We start from the raw sequence: 18,337 nt of genomic DNA on the forward strand, positions 1-18,337 counted from the left end.
AAGAACTCAAGACATTAGACTCCAGAGAACCAAATAACCCTATTTTAAAAATGGGGTACATTTTTTTGTTTAGCAAAGAATTCTCAAACAAAGAATTCTCAACTGAGGAATACCAAATGGCTGAGAAGCACCTAAAAAATGTTCAACATCCTTATTCATAAGGGAAATTCAAATCAAAACAACCCTGAGATTCCACCTCACACCAGTCAGAATGACTAAGATCAAAAACTCAGGTGACAGCAGATGCTGGCGTGGATGTGGAGGAAAAGGAACACTCCTCCATTGTTGGTGGGATTGCAAGCTTGTACAACCACTCTGGAAATCAGTCTGGCAGTTCCCCAGAAAATTGGACATAGTACTACCTGAGGAACCAGCTATACCACTCCTGGACATATACCCAGAAGATGCTCCAACATGTAATAAGGACACATGCTCCACTATGTTCATAGCAGCCTTATTTATAATAGCCAGAAGCTGGAAAGAACCCAGATATCCTTCAACAGAGGAATGGATACAGAAAATATGATACATTTACACAATGGAGTACTACTCAGCTATCAAAAACAATGAATTTATGAAATTCTTAGGCAAATGGATGTATCTGGAGGATATCATCCTGAGTGAGATAACCCAATCACAAAAGAACAAACATAATATGCACTCACTGATAAGTGGATATTAGACCAGAAGCTCAGAATACCCAAGATACAATTCACAAACCACATGAAATTGAAGAAGAAGGAAGACCAAAGTGTGAATACTTTATCCTTCTTTGAAGGGGGAACAAAGTACCCATGGGAGGAGTTACAGAGACAAAGTATGGAGCAGAGACTGAAGGAATGACCACCCAGAGACTGCCCCACCTGGGGACCCATCCCATATACAATCACCAAACCCAGACACTGTTATGGATGCCAACAAGTGCTTGCTGACAGGAGCCTGATATAGCTGTCTCCTGAGAGGCTCTGCCAGTACCTGACAAATACAGAAGTGGATGTTCACAATCATCCATTGGACGGAGCACAGGGTCCCCAATGGAGGAGCTAAAGAAAGTACCCAAGGAGCAGAAGGGGTTTGCAGCCCCATAGGAAGAACAACAATATGAAGTAACCAGTACTCCCAGAGCTCCCAGGGACTAAACCACCAACCATAGAATACACATGGTGGGACTCATGGCTCCAGCTGTGTATGTAGCAGAGGAAGGCCTAGTTGGTCATCAATAGGAGGAGAAGCCCTTGGTCCTGTGAAGGCTCTAAGCCCCAGTGTAGGGGAAGCCAGGGCCAGGAAGCAGGAGTGGGTGGGTTCGAGAGCAGGGGAAGGGGGGAAGGGATAGGGGGTTTTCAGAGTAGAAACCAGGAAAGGGGGTTATTTGAAATGTAAATAAAGAAAATATCTAATTAAAAAATGTAAAAGAGGCAAAAAAAAGAAAGAAAAATGTAAAAAAAGAAAAAGAAAAAAGAAAGAAAAGAAAATGCATCTATAAGGTCAGGCTGTAGACAGGACTGTTGGGCATTTTCTTGATTAGTGATTGATGGGGGAGGTCCCAGCCCATTGCGGGTAGTGATCCTGGGTCCTGAAAAGAAACATGCCTGAGCAAGCCAGGGGAATCCAGCCAGTAAGCAGCCTTCCTCCATGACTTTGTATCAGCTCCAGCCTTCAGGTTCCTTCCCTATTTGAGTTCCTGTTCTGACTGCCTCGAATGATGGTTTGTGATGGGGAAGTGTAAGCCAAATCAACAGTAACCCTGACTAGGGCAAGGGGACATCACTCTCGTTTCAGAAAAGCCCCCTTCTCTGGAAAAGGATTCCCAGGTTCAGATTTTACTACTGCTGTTGTTTGATTCAGCTTTGCTATTTAACTTTTCAGTAGTTTTATATGGGCAATTTATTTGAATAATTATGACATCTAGACCAAGCTTGTAAGATAAAAATAAGTCAAAAGTTTGAAATTAATTGAAGAAATCAATTTGATAACTAGTCAAACAATGTTTTTTCATGAAAAATAAATTACCTATTAATTAGTAAATTTAAAATTGAATGCAGTCAATTTACAATTGCCAGTGCTGATAGAAAAAAAAAAAAGGCAGAAATGAGAAACAACCCACAGAGACCCTAAAACTTGATTTCCATTTCAATTATTTCTTTGTCCTTTCTTTTTTTTTTCTTTTTTCTTCCTTCCTTTCTTCCTTTCTTTTCTTCATTCTGGGGTTGAACCTAGGCCTTGCACATGCTTAGCAAACAGTTTACCCCTGACCTGCCCTAACTTTCTTGAGGTTTTAAGACCCCTTGCTTTTTGTCTTGCTATTAAAGTAAACATTGATCCAGCATCTACTGTCCAGTGGTTAAGCCTGGGAGCACAGGGCTAAGCCATACCCTAAAAGCAGCAGAGTTCCTTTAGTGGGTTCCTTTTATCTGCTTGGGAAATCCACACCATATCTCATGATTGATTAAAAGGGGAGTTAGCATCGAAGGTGAAGTGCCTGCCAGCCAAGCATGAGCTTGATCCCCATCTCCTATGTAAATCTGGGCACTGAAGTTCACATCCTTAACTCCAGGGGGCAGCAAAAGTGAGTCACTAAGGCTCACTGGCCAATCAGCCTAGATAATAGGTGAACTCCGGGTCTAGGACAGGCCCTACCTCAAAAGATAACATGCAGAATGGTAGAGAAAGACACTAATGTTGACCTGTGAACTCTGTACATAAACATGTATACAGACATACACATGTGCAATCACACATATACTACACACACACACACACAAAGAAAAGAGTGTCATATATATATACATATATATATACACATACACATAAACTTATGTGTGTATGCATGTATGTGTGTATGTACGTATGTATGTATGTATAGTCTTTTTTTCTGTAAGTTCTTTTCTAAAAGGAAGGGTTTGTTGTTACCAGGTCTCATTCTTCATCCTAAGGAAAATAGCTGGAGGAAATGGAGAAAGAACAGAACGTAAGCAAGAGCAATAGAAACATGAACAGGAAAATGAGACAGAAATATAAAAGTAGAGTATGAATCATTTATAAACAACTTTGAAGTGAACCCCAATTTATCCTAGGGAGTAGAGAACTGTGAAATGATTATACTTTTCAGTATTATGACTGAAAACCCACAGAGTGATCTAGTATTGGACCTAGGGATGAGACAGAAATGATGTCATTCCAGTGCACAGCCTGGAGGAACAGGTTACCTGGAGAGACAAGGACAGGAGTCCTTGATCCACTGTCGTCTCAGAGGGACCTGCGAAGAATAAGAGACAACACATCAGTCAAAGCAATTAATAATACACTTATTTCACAAATCATTTTTTCTCGTTCTACAAATATTTAAGGCATCCCCACAGTGAGTCAGTTACATACCCAGCCCATACAACTCAGTGGTATACAATCAGTGTTTCTTGAACCAGCAAATGAAAGGAGGAGGGACAAGCCAGTGCTTCTGGATACCTGCCCAATCTTTAGTCTCTGGGTCCCTCTGTTAGGTAGTTCCTTCTCCCTGGCTCCTTTTGCATTCACACATAAATAATCTTAAATCTCAGTTGCCAGTACTCCAGGTTCTCATGGGCCACACCAACCAAATGCACCAAAGTGGGCCTGTTCCACAAATACTGACGAATCTGAACAAGGGAATTACAGGACTTCAAGAAATAAGATGAATACTTTTATTGTTAATGCTCTCACTTCTGAGTAAAATAAAAACATAAGCATTTGGTGAGCAAAGACCACATAGGCAGAAGATATTTGCATTCAGGATGTAAAGAAAACTGTTCTAGCTTGGGCCTTCAGCTGGGCACCGCTGCTACAAGTCACCTGTCATCCATGGCATGACCTGGAAGAAATACCCATGCTTGCTCAGGCATTGTGACACTGGGCAGGATGGCACTGCAGGTCTTGCATGTGCTCATCTGTCTGATACTATGGCACAGGTTCTGGCCAAACTGAGAGGGGAGGCACAGAGAATGAGGTCCAAAGAGTACATAAAAAACCAGCTAGCACCAAAACTGAGAACCCAGGGAGCAAGAGCCAACATGATTACAGAAATACAAAGGAAATCCTCCCAGAATTAAACCCCTCAATACTAGCCCAGGAGCCAGGCTTTAAATACTAACGAACTCGCACACTCTTACATGTGTGTGTCTTTGCAAATCTCCCCAGGTGGGTCTAATGTGCAGTCAAGGACGAGAACCACTGTGAGAGCCCTGGAAAGAAAAGCAATGATTCCTCCCTGCCTACTGCAAAGGTCAAAGCTGACACCTGTCTAACAAGACAGATTAACAACAGAAGAACTGAACAAATGTTCTCAAAGTTTTATGTGACCTGAGAGTCTCCAAAAATTAACGCTGAAAGGCTCAGGGAAAGCTGCATTTTATGCTAAGTCTGATGAAACATATGGATGGTTATAGAGAAACATGATTGGACAGAAATATGCCCTATTGATAATAAACTGGGCATGCAGAGACTCTCTTCAAGGGCTCACTATTCATACCCTTTTCTTGGTCTCTGTAAGACATTCCTACACCCTGTGTATGAAGCAGGACAACTTGGGCCCTTTAGAGTGACAGACGTCAGAGGGCTTTCCAAGTTTTATGACTTGCTTTGGGGAGATCTATCCTAGTTTCTATGACCAACTCAGTGGGGATGAAGAACTAGAAACAAGAAGGCAGAGACTCAAGAAATATGTTTGTGTCTAAGACTCTCCTAGCTTCTTCCATTCTGGTATGCAAAAAAAAAAATACTCTGCGTACCAATGTGCTGTACTTTGGGGGATTACAGGGCAGAAGAGATGGCTCAGTGGTTAGGAGTAGTTACTGCTCTTTCAGTGGACATGAGTTCAGCTCCTAGCACCAACATTAGATAGCTGATAACTACATGTAACTCCAGTTCCAGGGGACCTGACACACTCTCTTCTGACCTTCATGGTTACCAATACATGTATGGAGCACACACACACACACACACATACACAAACACACACTCTCTCATACACACACACTCACATACACTCTCATACACATACATACATACTCATATATTCAAACATAACTCTGACATACATACATACATACATTCTAACACACGCACAACTCACACACACTCACACACATACACACCACACATACAACAGAGACATTCACATATATACATACACACACACACACACACACACACCACAATAAAAATGAATTGTGAGGGATCACATCCTGAGCGTTACCTACAGCTTCACAGAAGAGTCTGGCTCTCCCTCCTGTATCCTCTGGGTTCTACAGTAGAAATCATGGATCTTTTAAACACAGAACACACAAACCACTAGCTAAACGTTTCTGAGAGTTGGTACTGGGAGATGGCTCAGAGGTTAGGAGCACTGATTGCTCTTCCAGAGGTACTGAGTTCAATTCCCAGCAACCACATGGTGGCTCACAACCATCTCTAATGGGATCCAATGCCCTTTTCTGATGTGTGACATCAGAAGACAGTGACAATGTACTCACATACATAAAATAAATAAACCTGAAAAAAATGAATAGCTTAAAAATAAATTTCTAATAGTGCTTACAAGCTTACCCCAAACTAAATCTCTTAGAGAACAGTTGTCCATATGAAAAAGTAGGAACGTTTTCAGAGTAAAGTTGAATTCATAACGGCTCAAGGTGGCACTAGAATGTGTCCATGACCTCTCACTGATGCTAAAATGCTCCTTCAGAGCACTTGCCTAAGTCTTCTCCGACCTCCTGGGTCATTTGGTGGGCTAGGAAGTGCTCCTGAAACCCCCCCCCCCAGATCACTCCTGCTGTCTCCTCATTCCGTACAGTCCCTCTTTGGCATCTGTCACTGAGTAACTTGTAATTACTCAGCAAATTGGAAGTGGCCCCTAATACTTAATCAGCTTCCCCTGTTCATTCTGTATGAGTAGGCCCAAGGTGTCCATCTGCTTAGCAGGAGATTAAAAGTTGAAATTGCAGAAAAAGCAGGAGGCTGACACTAGGGTCTGATGTGCCAAATAGGATTATGCAGTAAAACAATAGTTTTACAAGCCAGGCATTTTCACTGAGAGGATTTTCCAAATTACTCTAATATCCACTTTATTAAGGGCCAATAATGGTGTTCCTCTGCTGTGAGAAGCGACTCCTTTCTCCCTTAGACAGAAATGCCAGGGAAGCTCGAGACTCCTGGAGCATGTGGTGCAGGGGAACTCTTAAAGAGAAAGCTTGGGAAGATGAAGGAGGCAAGGAGAAGAGAGAGGGCACAGAGGACCAGCCCTGGCTCAAGGAGGAGAAGAGAGAGGGCACAGAGGACCAGCCTCGGCTGCTGCAGTTAATTTTTTTGTGCTTAGTCACTTTTTATTGGATATTTTTATTTATTTACATTCCCTTTCCAGATCCCCCCTCCCCCAGAAACCTTCTATCCCATCTCCCCTCCTCCTGCTTCTATGAAGGTGTGCCCCCACCCACCCACTCACCCACTTACTCCCTCCCTTTTCCCTGCCTACCCTCGAATTCCCCTGAACTGGGTATTGAGTTTTCATGGGACCAATGGCCTCTTCTCCTGCTGATGCTCAACGAGGCCATCCTCTGCTACATTTGCAGCTGGAGCCATGGGTCTTTCCGTGTGTACTCCTTGGTTGATGATGGTGCTCTGGTTGGTTGGTATTGTTGTTCTTCCTATGGGGTTGCAAACCCCTTCAGCTCCTTCTGTCCTTTCTCTAACTCCTCCACTGGGGACCCGGTGATCATGAAGACATTGATGGTAACACTGAGAACTGAGAACTGTGTCCCCATCTGCTCAGAACTCCAGAAGGACTGCCCACCTGAGGACCCTGCCCCTTCAAATCAACCCTGAAATGTCACACGAGGATGCTCCAAGAAGAATTTTGCTGAGCCACTCTCCGGTACTATTAAATATAAATTCTGAGTTGACTGCAAAGAAATTAGACAGCATATTTTTTTAAGCCTGCGAATCTTTTCCTTGAACATACCTACCTACCAGGTTTACTGGAATATTGAAACAAGTTTTACAAAGTGAAATTATATTGCTTCTACCCATTCCATTTGACAATTCCACAGGATAACTGAGTAAGGTGTCTTTCTTTTCACTGCCAACAAACTATGACCTGGTCATTATGAACATGTAGAGTTTACTTCATGATCAGTCATGTGTTGAGCACCGTAATGTCTCTGGTGCTGGGCTAAAGAGAGCAGACACAGAACTATCCTCAGTGCACAGTGAAGTAGAAAAGAGACAGTGTGAAAAATGCTTATGGTATCATGAATTGAATTGTTTCCCACCCCCACCCCTGAAATTCAATGAAGCACTGATGTCCTATAGCTGAGAATGTGCCATAGTTGGAAATAGGATCTTTGCAAATGGACTCAAGTTGAATGATGTCATAGAGCAGTCTAGCCCACTGTGACTGCTGTCCTGATACATAACGAGGTATGAGACACAGACAAGACACAGGGAACTTCCTATGTAAATGAAGGAACATAGATTGGAGTTATATTGTAAGATATATTTAGCCCTTGAATGTCCCCCGAAGGCTTGTGTTTAGGCTTGCTCCCCAGAACATGGCTCTGTTGAGTGGTAGGAAGAACAAATTAGCTCACTAGGGATTTGCTATCAAAAGAAACATCACCACACACACACATCTTTCCTTTCCTTTTCCATCTCTGCCGATGTAACCTTACTTCACCCCCTTTTTCCTCCACATGGTTGCTGGCCATGAACCGAACCCCCAGCACTATGTGCCAGTATAAACCTTTCTCTCTGTACATGATTATCTCAGATGTTTAGTCACAGTAATGGACAGTTAACTGACCCATATTGCCTTAAGAAAATAGATACCAAAGATTTTTGGCCACCACCAGAAGCTAGGAAAGAGACCTGCAGCAGAGTGCCCCTCAAAATCTTTATAGGAACCAATCTGTCATTTTTTGGTTACCCTTTTATGTCACCAAGATGGCTTGAATAAAAATGCCTCCCACCCATAGGTTCACATATTGTAATGCTTGATCTGCAGTTCATGGAACTGTTTGGGAAGGATTTGGAGGCATGGCCTTGTTGGAGGGGTGTGTCACTGGGGGGTAGACTTTGACTCAGCTACTGCTGCAATGTCAGGCCTGTCTGTCTGTTTCTGGGCTCCTCATGATGGACTGTCTCTAACCCTCTAGAGCTGAAAGAAAGCCCCCGTGAACTCTTTGTTTATAAGCGGCCTTGGTCATGGTGTTTTATCATGGCAATAGAAAAGTAACTAAGATGGTCACATTTTTTTTAAAGTGGTAACTTTCAGGAACTACAAATACGCTGTAAGAGGGGCCTCAACAGGGCATTCACACAGCGCAGGGAAGGCTCCTTGCCTAGACAGTGGCATGCTCTTTTCTCTGTGGAGTGGTTCAGAAGTGGTTGGAGGCAATAGCTGCTCAGAAGTGGCAAGCTTTGCCAAAACAAAGCTGAGCCCTAGAAAAAAAAAATATCCCATGCATACTGTAGTCAAACTCTTTGCTTAGAAGGCCCTAGAAGGAGATGGGCATGTGGTAGACAAAGATGAAACTCAATCTCAAAGTGCAGGAGAGGAAGTTTTCCAGTTGCATAGCTGTCTAAGATGAAGAATCAGTGTCAAGGCTTGAAAACAGGGTACAGTGTTCTCTAAGTGTGTGCAGGTTGCTTTTAGGGCATTAAAAAAAGAAGGCTTGGGAAATGAGCTGTGGGGGAGCAATGAGAATTCACAGAGTGGCGATGTGGTGCAGCTCCTGGTGTCCTGCACAAACAGGGGCCTGGAAACTCTCGGTCTGCTTTCTAAGGAGACCGTATCATCTTTATTATTATTGCTTTCACCGCGATGACACTGTCCACTGAGCTGATTTTTCAAGAAGGGCTTTCTTAGTTGACATGGATTCATATCTTTTTCTACTAAGTTCCAAAACCAAATGCAGACCCCGGATGAATATTTAGAATTCTAAAGGATTTTTTCTAGGTAAAAATCTAAGGCTGCCATCTCTTAAAACAAATGAGTTCGGTTGCACAAATACATTCATGTCAAAGTACTTCAAAAAGCAATATGCATCAAGCCCCATAGATCATGTCTGAGTTTTGCTTCCAGTCTTAGACAGCACTGTAAGCCACAGAAAGAGAAGGGGGGGGAGGGATTGAGCAATTGTTCTTCATTGTTGAACAATATTTTTTTAGCCTTAGTCCCAGTTTAATTGAAATTATTTACCCAGGTAAACACATTTGCTACATGAAGAAATGTTACCTGATACAGGTCCAAGGGACACAATGAGACCACGGAGCGGTATCTTTGGCAAGTGTTGTGGAAAAAGTAATTAACTCGGGTTTCCAGGGAGTGGTGATCTAGCTCTGGCTTTCATATTATTGGAGTGTGCAAAGCTGGCTGGTGGGTCAAGGGTTTCCAGATCCTCTCTGCCCCTGCTTTCCTTATATTTACATTTTCAGCTTTAGCGAGGGGGATTTTGTGCAGAAAAAGCTATTTTAGTTGCCATGACCTAAAATCCCAGCACTAGCAAGTGATTCTCTCCTCTTCTGGGGAGGGCTAGCTCTGCAGATTCAGAAATGAATGACCAGGGGCAGAAAGTGGGAAGGCTATGTGTAATTAGGGACCCAAAGTCCAAATGGCTGGTTTTGATCAACATGCACCCTTTGCCTAACGCTAATCCATTTGTTCATTTATTGGAGTTTAAAACTGAGCCCTATGCCCTCCAGCCTCGGCAAGCAAAGACATAATTTAAAGTACCAAGACACAAATGTGCTATTTATTCCCATGTAAAAGAGTCATTCTTACAGTGACTTACATTTTTTTCCCCTTCAGGAAGCTAGATCTTTTCAAGTTGTTTACCATGTTGTCAATGATTACCATCATTAATAATGATAATGACAATCACCGGGCCCCAGCCATGTGCTGGGGAATAAATAGACCACTGAACTAGGCTTCAGCCCAGCCTAGAGATACAGTGGTAGTTTTGTTTCACCGCAGAGTTCACAAAGTGGGATGGCAAATATGAAGAAGGTCTGGACCCAATATCTTCCCTCAGCTTTTTTTTTTCATTTCATTTCAAAGCTCCCTTTTTGCAATTCCTTGTGCATACAGAGGTTGTGGACCACAGTCAGCCTCTATGTATGACCTGGCACTGGCTCCACAGCCCTTGCAGTTCTCCAGGCTGGCACTAATTGCCAGATGCCCCCAGCTGAGCAGGACTGGATGTCAGGGCCACTGGATGCACTATTAATGGAATCTGTTATCAAGTCACAAGACAAGATGCCAGTCTGGCACCATTCTGCAAACTGGAAGTGCATGGGGTCGGGGGTGGGAGAACACAGACTCCCTGTCTGACGATGAATAGCTAAGCTGTGAAACCAATCCACTGAGAATCTACTAGGAATTAGCCTGTCACAAATGGCTCTGCTGTGGGTGAGGGAGGAGCATGTGATTGTGGGTCTGTTTGTCTGTCTGTCTGCATGTATGTGCTTTAATTGGTGTTGTAAATGCATGTAGAAAAGCATACCAAATATAAATGATAGCTGAGATTCTTGGCTGGTGTCTTGCTTGGATTAATGTGTCCTGATAGCATTAGGGATATAAATATAAGTGAAGTATTAAGAGCAAGAGTAGAAATTGAATAATAACTCTTTTCTGAAGAGTAATTGCGTTGGAATAATTTGCCCTCACCATTTCCATGGGTGCCTAGAATAAATATGTAATTTGTTTTGATCATTTCACTTGACAAAATTAGACTTAGTACAAGTTTGAAGGGGCGCCCTCCCCCAGTCCCCAGTGTCTGTGCTTCCCTCTCTTGGATTCTGAACCTTGGTTTTACAGATGAGGAAGATGGTTATATAATGTGTTACCCACGGGCTCATGTGCTGAATGCGTGGCTTATACCCGATGACATTATTTTAGAGAGATGATGTAAACTTAAGGAGGTAGGCCCTACCTGGAAGACGCAGGTCACTAGGCAGGGGCATTACTTTGAAAGTCCCTGATCCCATCCACTCTCTCTTACTTCTTATCTCTCATGATATAAATATAACACCCCACACTCTACACTCCAAGCATTTCTGCTTTGCTGTGCCCTTCCCATCATAGAGGACTGGGGCACTTTACACCAAGGTAAAGCCTTCCTCCTTTGAGCCAGGCATTTGATCATATTGGTGAGAAAGTTATTATCATACCTTCATTATTTCTGCTCCTACTTTAGCTCATATGTCTACAGAACAAGGCTCATAAACAAAGCTAAGCAGAGAAGCAAAGGGCATTTGCTATTTGCCCCTTTTCAGCCCCACATGGTACAATCACAGAGAACTAGAAGTTATCACCACCATGGAAATTCCTAAAATGTTTTTCCAAGCATACTCACGGAGACCTTTTACCAAGGAGAAATGAGAGCACAAATGCTCCTAGCCCTCTACTCTACTCACATGGCTTCTGCCAGTCAGCTCAGCTCTCAACACTCCTCTCCATCCCAGGCTATCAGTAGAAATACAGAAATCACAGGCATACACAAAAACCTAATATATGGATGCAGAACACATTCACGTGTACTAAATACCAGTCTCTGCCTTTGGATAACACACATGATGCTGAAATCCAAACACAACCTTCCATTATCTCCATGGGAGTTTCTACATGCATCAAGGGGCACATTTGGTTTAGATCAATTAAGTTTGTTTTTCTTTTATTACTTAGGCACATAAAGCAGTCAAAATACATTTATTATATATTCTTTTTAAAAAAATAATTTCCCTGCATATACATATGTTTTACAAATACAACAGGCTTTCCACTGTCAGGACTCAGGCAGTGGCAGCTTTCATTTTTCTCCTTACAGGGAAAGATGGGCTCATACAGGTCATTTCTGGAAGAGGCACTTTCTTACTTAGTGTAGAAAGTGAAAGAAAAGAAAGGGAATAGAAGAATGGAGATTTTTTTTTAACTTCAAACAATCTGAGATTCGTATCTTTAAACTTACAGTCACAGGGCAGAGACTGGCTGGGATACTCCTGTAAACCCATCGGTTAGAGAGGCCACGTCTTGTCACCTCCAGACAATGGCAGGACACACTAATGCAGTTAAGCCATGCTGCTGCTCGAGCGTTGGGGGAGGACTGGGTCATTTCAGGTCAGTCTGGATCCCTCCTTTCCTCTGTAGGGACCTTCTGCACAGAGATGAAACTCGGGGACACAGGACACACTGCTTTGTCCTTACAGGGAAGTGCCACAGACATTTGCCTCAGTAGGCTCCTGAGGGTTTATCACACTTGCTCTCTGGGATCTCCTTATTCAGCTTCTTATTGGAAGCTGTCTGTTGTCTCATTCCTAAACAGGGAGCCCCGTGGGATCACAGGGCACGTCTGTCTCAAGCTCTCCTACAACTCCACAGTGATGCTTATGACTCAGCAAATACGCGTTGAATGGATGAGTGTGTTCATCTATCCAATCCACATATAGCCAGTGGTGAAAATTAGTCCACACCTTTGAGAAGTTCTCAGAAGAGAAATAAACACTAAGCCATCGCAGGGAGAGTGTGGGAGGGAAGAAACCATGCTGAATTAGATAGTACATTTGTATTACATGATGTGTGATACCATATGAAGACAGGCACATTCGCTGTTCTGCTCCCTCCCACGCTGATTAGTAGGTTATTCTTTCAAAAATTAGTCACAGAGTGTGTGGGCACTGCTGCCCTCTCAGTCTCTGGGAACCATGCTAGGATCTAAAGCTGCCAGTCCTGAGGTACAGCAGCTGCGTGCTGATCCTAAGATGGGGTAGAGTTCGGGCTGCTGAGACGCTTAGCAGGTGCCTCTAGATAACTCTGGGTATTGGGTGGGAGTAGGTACCTGGTTTGAAGACAGGGTGACTTCAAAGTTCAATATCTGTTGTACATACTCATTTTTACAGCTAGTGGTAAGGTGATGGTTTCTGAGTCTGTGGTGGTTTGAATGAGAATGCCCTCCCATAGGCTTTTCTCTCCTCCCACCCCCACTGCCAGGTTAGGATGTACACTCACAGCTATTTCTCCAACACATGCCTCTCTGCCTGCCATCACATTCACCATGATGATGAGGGTTTACCTCTCTGAACCTGTAAGCAAGTTCCCAATTAAGTGTATTCTTTTATGAGTTGCCTCGTTCATGCTTTCTCTTCACAGAAATAGAACATTAAGACAGAAGTTAGTACCCAGGACCACCAGCAGAGGGATGGCACCACTCACAATGGGCTGGGCTGGGCACTCCACCATCACTAAGACAATGCTCTAAAGGTTGCCTACAGCCCAATCTTATAGATGCATTTTCTTAGCTTAGGTTCCTCCCTCTCTGATGACTTTTACTTGTGATAGGTTGACATAAAACTAGCTACCAAAGCACAGAATGTCTTCAAATGCCCCGTTACTCCTGGCTTAAAGATCTATTGTTAGCAGCATATAGGTGATTCCATTGGCCTGACCTCAGGAACCTAGCTTAAGCACCATGACCTGAGGCCACTGCCAGGTGTGACAGGTGTGTGCTGCCACTCTATCTCTCTGTGTGTCCTTGGTGTTCCCTCTCTTGTTCTTAGGGTGTGCCCCTCTCTCTGTCCCCTTTCTCTGTCCTCATGGCTCTGTTCCCGTCTATCTGCCTGTCTATATTCTCACTTGCCTGCCTCTATCCCTTCCCCAGGTCCTCTCCCCTCCCCCTCCTCCTATAGACCTCTTTTACACCAGGTCTGTTGCTCAGGGGCACATCTCAGCATGGGCCACCAAAGGTTCCCCCTTCATAACACCTATGGTCTTGGGACTGGAGGTCTTTTAGCTAATGAGCCACCTGTTATCAGGAAAGATAATCTGTGTTGTTATTATGCACAAACCTATTGAATACATGCTATGGTTTCATTATCTGTGTTCCCTTACCCTAAATAAAATGAAGTCTAATCTCTGCTAAGAGATTATGAGCAGTTAGGAGAGATTACTAGAGGTCATGAGAATTCTGATCACTTAAAGGTGGTCATTCCCTGTATTAAAGAGGCCTGGGGAACTCACCTGCCTTTCTATATTTTGAGAAGTCATAGAAGGCACCATTGGTGAGAAACTGCCCCTCTCCAGTCACTAGATCTACTGGTACCATAGTCCTGGACTTCCAAGGTTCTAGAGCTATGAATAATAGTTATCTTGTTTATAAACTACCTAGTCTAAGATACTTTGTTATAGACGTCCAAACAGACACAGAGGACAAAGATTAGATTGCAGCTTTATTTGTACCCCAAATGAAAACTTGATGCATGATTGGAATAGCTGCCTTGTTGTCTTATAGCTAATAACAATAAACTGATGTTTATTGAGCAGTGCTGATGCACCAGGGCTCAATTCTACACATTTCTCTATTGGGTGACATATTTAGAATTCATAACTGTCCTCTAAGGTGGCTACTGTTACTATAGCATCTTACAGAAGAGACAAGCCCAGAGGGTTTGAGTGATTTGCTTTTGAATCACATGGCTCATAAATGATAGCATGAGGTAGAACCTAGACAGGCAGCTCTGGAGACACAAGCCCTAACCACTCATCATTACTACCATCTGTTGAATGCTGACTGTGCGACAAAACTTATTTTTATCCCTGTAAGTATCTTTTATTTTTAGACTTGTGGAGTGTGTGTGTGTGTTCATCTGTGTGCAGGTGGAGTGAAAGGTCAGCATTGTGTCTTCCTCAATTATTCACCTTTTTTTTTTTTTTTTTTTTTTTTTTTTGGAGGTAGAGCCTCTCACTGAACCTGGAGTTCACTGATTTGGCTGGATTGGCTGTCTGTAATCCCAGGGATCTGTCTGCCTCTCCCTCCGCAGTGCTGGGATCACAGGCCTGCGTCATCACATCTGGCTTTCTCCTGAGTGCTCTCAGTTTGATCTCAGGTTTGTATGTCTAAGTAAGCATTTTTACCTATTGACTCATTTCCCTAGACCAATAAGTCTATTTCTTATAGAAACACTGATAATAGATATTACTTTCCCCATTGCAGACAAGGACATTTATAGATGGCCCAGTGTACTGGCTGGTTTTGTGAGTCAACTTAACACAAGCTGGAGTTATCACAGAGAAGGGAGCTTCAGGTGAGGAAATGGCTCCATGAGATCCAGCTGTAAGGCATTTTCTCAATTAGTGATCAAGGGGCGTGGGGAGGGCCCGTTGTGGGTGGTGCCATCCCTGGGGTGGGTAGTCTTGGGTTCTATAAGAAAGCAAGGTGAGTAAGGCAGAGGAAGCATGCCAGTAAAGAACATCCCTCCACGGCCTCTGCATCAGCTCCTGCTTCCTGACCTGCTTGAGTTCCAGTCCTGACTTCCTTTGGTGATGAACAGCAATGTGGAAGTGTAAGCTGAATAAACCCTTTCCTCCTCAACTTGCTTCTTGGTCATGATGTTTGTACAGGAATAGAAACCCTGACTAAGACACCCAGTAGGTCTCAGTATCAGGGTACAAATCCTGCCTGTCAGCCATCACACTGCCTGAAGCCTTTGGCTCCACCCCACTGCCTAGAGCTGCTTCCTTTCCACTGTTTCTCTTAATCTCACCTGATTCTTGCCTTATTTTGTTTCCTTTGATCAAAAGCAAAAACAAGGAGTTCAAATTAAGCATTCATCAGGAGGGTCTCTGTCCCTGAGAATTTTTTTTAAAGATTTACTTATTGATTATACAGTGTTCTGCCTGCAGGCCAGAAGAGGGCACCAGATCTCATTATAGACAGTTATGAGCCACCATGTGGTTGCTGGGAATTGAACTCAGGACCTCTGGAAGAGCAGCCAGTGTTCTTAACTGCTGAGCCATCTCTCCAGCCCATTGCTTTCTGAGAATTTTAATTTTCACACTCATATGCTGCCATGTATCTTTCCAGTAGTGTTCATTTACATACCCTCATCTGTTTATTGCAACAAATTTCAACTACAGAAAGTGGGCATTATTGTCCCTGACTTCTGAAATAAATGAACCTTACAATAAGCAGAGGGTAAATGTGCCCAAGGGGCCTTCACCTGGCCCTGCTCCTGGCCCTGCACCTGGCCGTGCTCTGCTCTCATCTACTTGTCTTTGTTTCATCTTTCTGTAAACACGCTGAAGAAAATATGATGGGTGGAGAGTCCGTAATGGAGAACCTGAAAAGACAATAGAAGATTACAGTTAAACACAGAGGGCTGAGCTTACATGTTTAGCATCATCACTGCCTGAAATGTTGTTAAAAGAAAATAAAAACAACAACACTATTCAGAGTTAAGTTCTGTAGAAGGGGCTTAACCACCCAAGTCGAGTTCCTGGAACCCACGGTGAGGTTCCACCACCCTGCCCTCTGACCTCTAAATGGGTTATAGCACACCCCCACCCCCAATCATGCACATACAAAATAATAATAAATAATATTTAAAAGCTTAGACCTACGACCTGTAAGCAAACACAAAAATAATTCAATAAAATTTTATCATAAATACAATCTGAACATGGTGGTATGTGCCTGTTATCCTAGCTTTTGAGAGTTGGAGGCAGAGATATTAGAAGCTCAAGGTCAAAGAAGAGGAGTAGGTAGAAGATTTAAATGTTTTTTAAGGAAATGTAAGTCGTACATAGCTACAATACACTACACAGATCGACTTGGAATAATAGTAACATGCGCATAATAATATAAGCATTAAATATTGATTGAGTAAAATTATGGCATAATTATGTTGGAAGAAAAGTGGGGAGGAGAGAGCATATAGGCAAACACAAGTAGTAAAAAAAAAAAAAGAATCTTCATTTCCTGTAGTAAAATAAGTAGACATTATTTACAAAGAAATGTTGCTGTTGTGTGAGGAGGAAGGCAGCCAAGAGGTGGACCTTCTTGCCTCTAGAACAGCACTGCTCAACCCTTTCACAGGGTCACAAATCAGATCTCATGCATCTCAGATTTATACTGTGACTCATAATAGTAGCAAAATTACAGTTATGAAGTAGCAACAAAAGTTAATTCATGGTTGGTGTCACCACAACATGAGAAACTGTATTGAAGGGTTGCAGCATTAGGAAGGCTGAGAACCACAGCTCCCGAGGGCGAGGGCGGCGAGAAGAAAATGGTTCAGGAGATACAGAGTTTACAAACTATGACAGAAGCATTCTTCCCTTTGTCCTGGGTAACAAAATGCAGGTTTCTTCAGGGCAGCAGTGTGCTGGGATAAAAGGCTGGGTTTTCAGTAGTTCTTCCAGCTGCATGTGGACAAAGGGATACAGGCAGTTATTGGATGGAGAAGCCTCTGGTCTTTACCAGGTTCTTTCCTCTGCCTGGAATGCAAACTTGGCTGTGGTTCATTGTGATTGGGGATAGAAAAGGAGAAAACCAGAAGTCCTTGTTTTAAATAACACCAATAACTGGCTGATCACCCCCAGTGAGAGAGTAGGTCTTACATATTCAAGGTGCTGTTTGGGATTTCTGCTTATCTAAAATTAATGTTATTACATATATTATGAGGCTCTACCTAGCTTAATGAACTAAATATGATATGGGTAAAAACTAAAGTTTAAAAAGGAGTCAAGTTGTTGGTATACTTTTTGCTCTATTTTATTGGGTTATTATATCTACATCTTTCTTCAACCCAATCCCCTCCCTCAACACTAGGTAGGAGAGAAAGACGGTTAGAGGGAAAAGAGGGTGTAGACCTCTTTAGACTACTTCCTGCTAATTAGGGGCATCAGGCACATTGGGGCAAATCCAATCTTCATTGTCAAGATATCTCCAACCAGCAATACAGCAAAACAGCAAACAGCCAATCCAGCATCAGCAAAAGCAGCCACTGCCACGGGCCCTCTCAGGGCGCTCCCATTTATACCCTCTCAAGAGTCCCCAGAATTCCAAACAAATTATCTGTAGCTGGCAAAAATCACACCCCTCCCCTAGAGTATGATACAATCACAGTTATCAGTTGTGGACAAACTGAAGCAGCACCTTATCACACACCTGAGATTAAAACAAAAACATATTCACATAAGAACACTGAGTTTTTAAAGAAATCAAAACTCTTACTACATCAAATAGCACTAAGTACCACTTTGGAAAATTTCCTTAGGACTCTGGTTATCTACCTAGGGAGTGATGTTCTTTTCTTCACAGACTTTATTGATAGAGATGTCTGACATCAAAGTGCCCAAAATATAACCATGGCAGATGAGACATTGTAGAAGAAAAGTTTAGAAGACTTGAATATATAACAACAGAAACTATCCAAATAAAATCACATTGAGAAAGTTAAACTGAAAAAAAAAAAAAAAGAAAAGAAAAAAACGAGCCAGTCATTGTGATATAATTCCTACAATCCCAGTACTTGCTAA

General features: G+C 42.8%; 1 non-coding gene across 8 annotated transcripts in view; it reads right to left on the minus strand.

Moving 5' to 3' along the window:
- Gm3740 overlaps positions 1-18,337 on the minus strand; it is a 44,104-nt gene that overhangs the window by 11,411 nt on the left and 14,356 nt on the right. Inside the window, exons 2-4 of one of the 8 annotated variants that reach the window (XR_867406.2) lie at positions 16,018-17,218; positions 3,207-3,256; positions 2,753-2,941 (exon numbers count right to left, since the gene is read on the minus strand). This is a non-coding gene — a transcript (predicted gene 3740). Of the gene's footprint in view, positions 1-2,752; positions 2,942-3,015; positions 3,257-9,750; positions 17,219-18,337 lie in introns of those variants that run through there. The other 7 variants (XR_003954512.1, XR_867407.2, XR_003954511.1 and 4 more) reach the window with 7 other exon arrangements.

Source organism: Mus musculus, chromosome 3 (assembly GCF_000001635.26).
Source record: "Mus musculus strain C57BL/6J chromosome 3, GRCm38.p6 C57BL/6J".
Taxonomy (NCBI): Eukaryota; Metazoa; Chordata; class Mammalia; order Rodentia; family Muridae; genus Mus; species Mus musculus.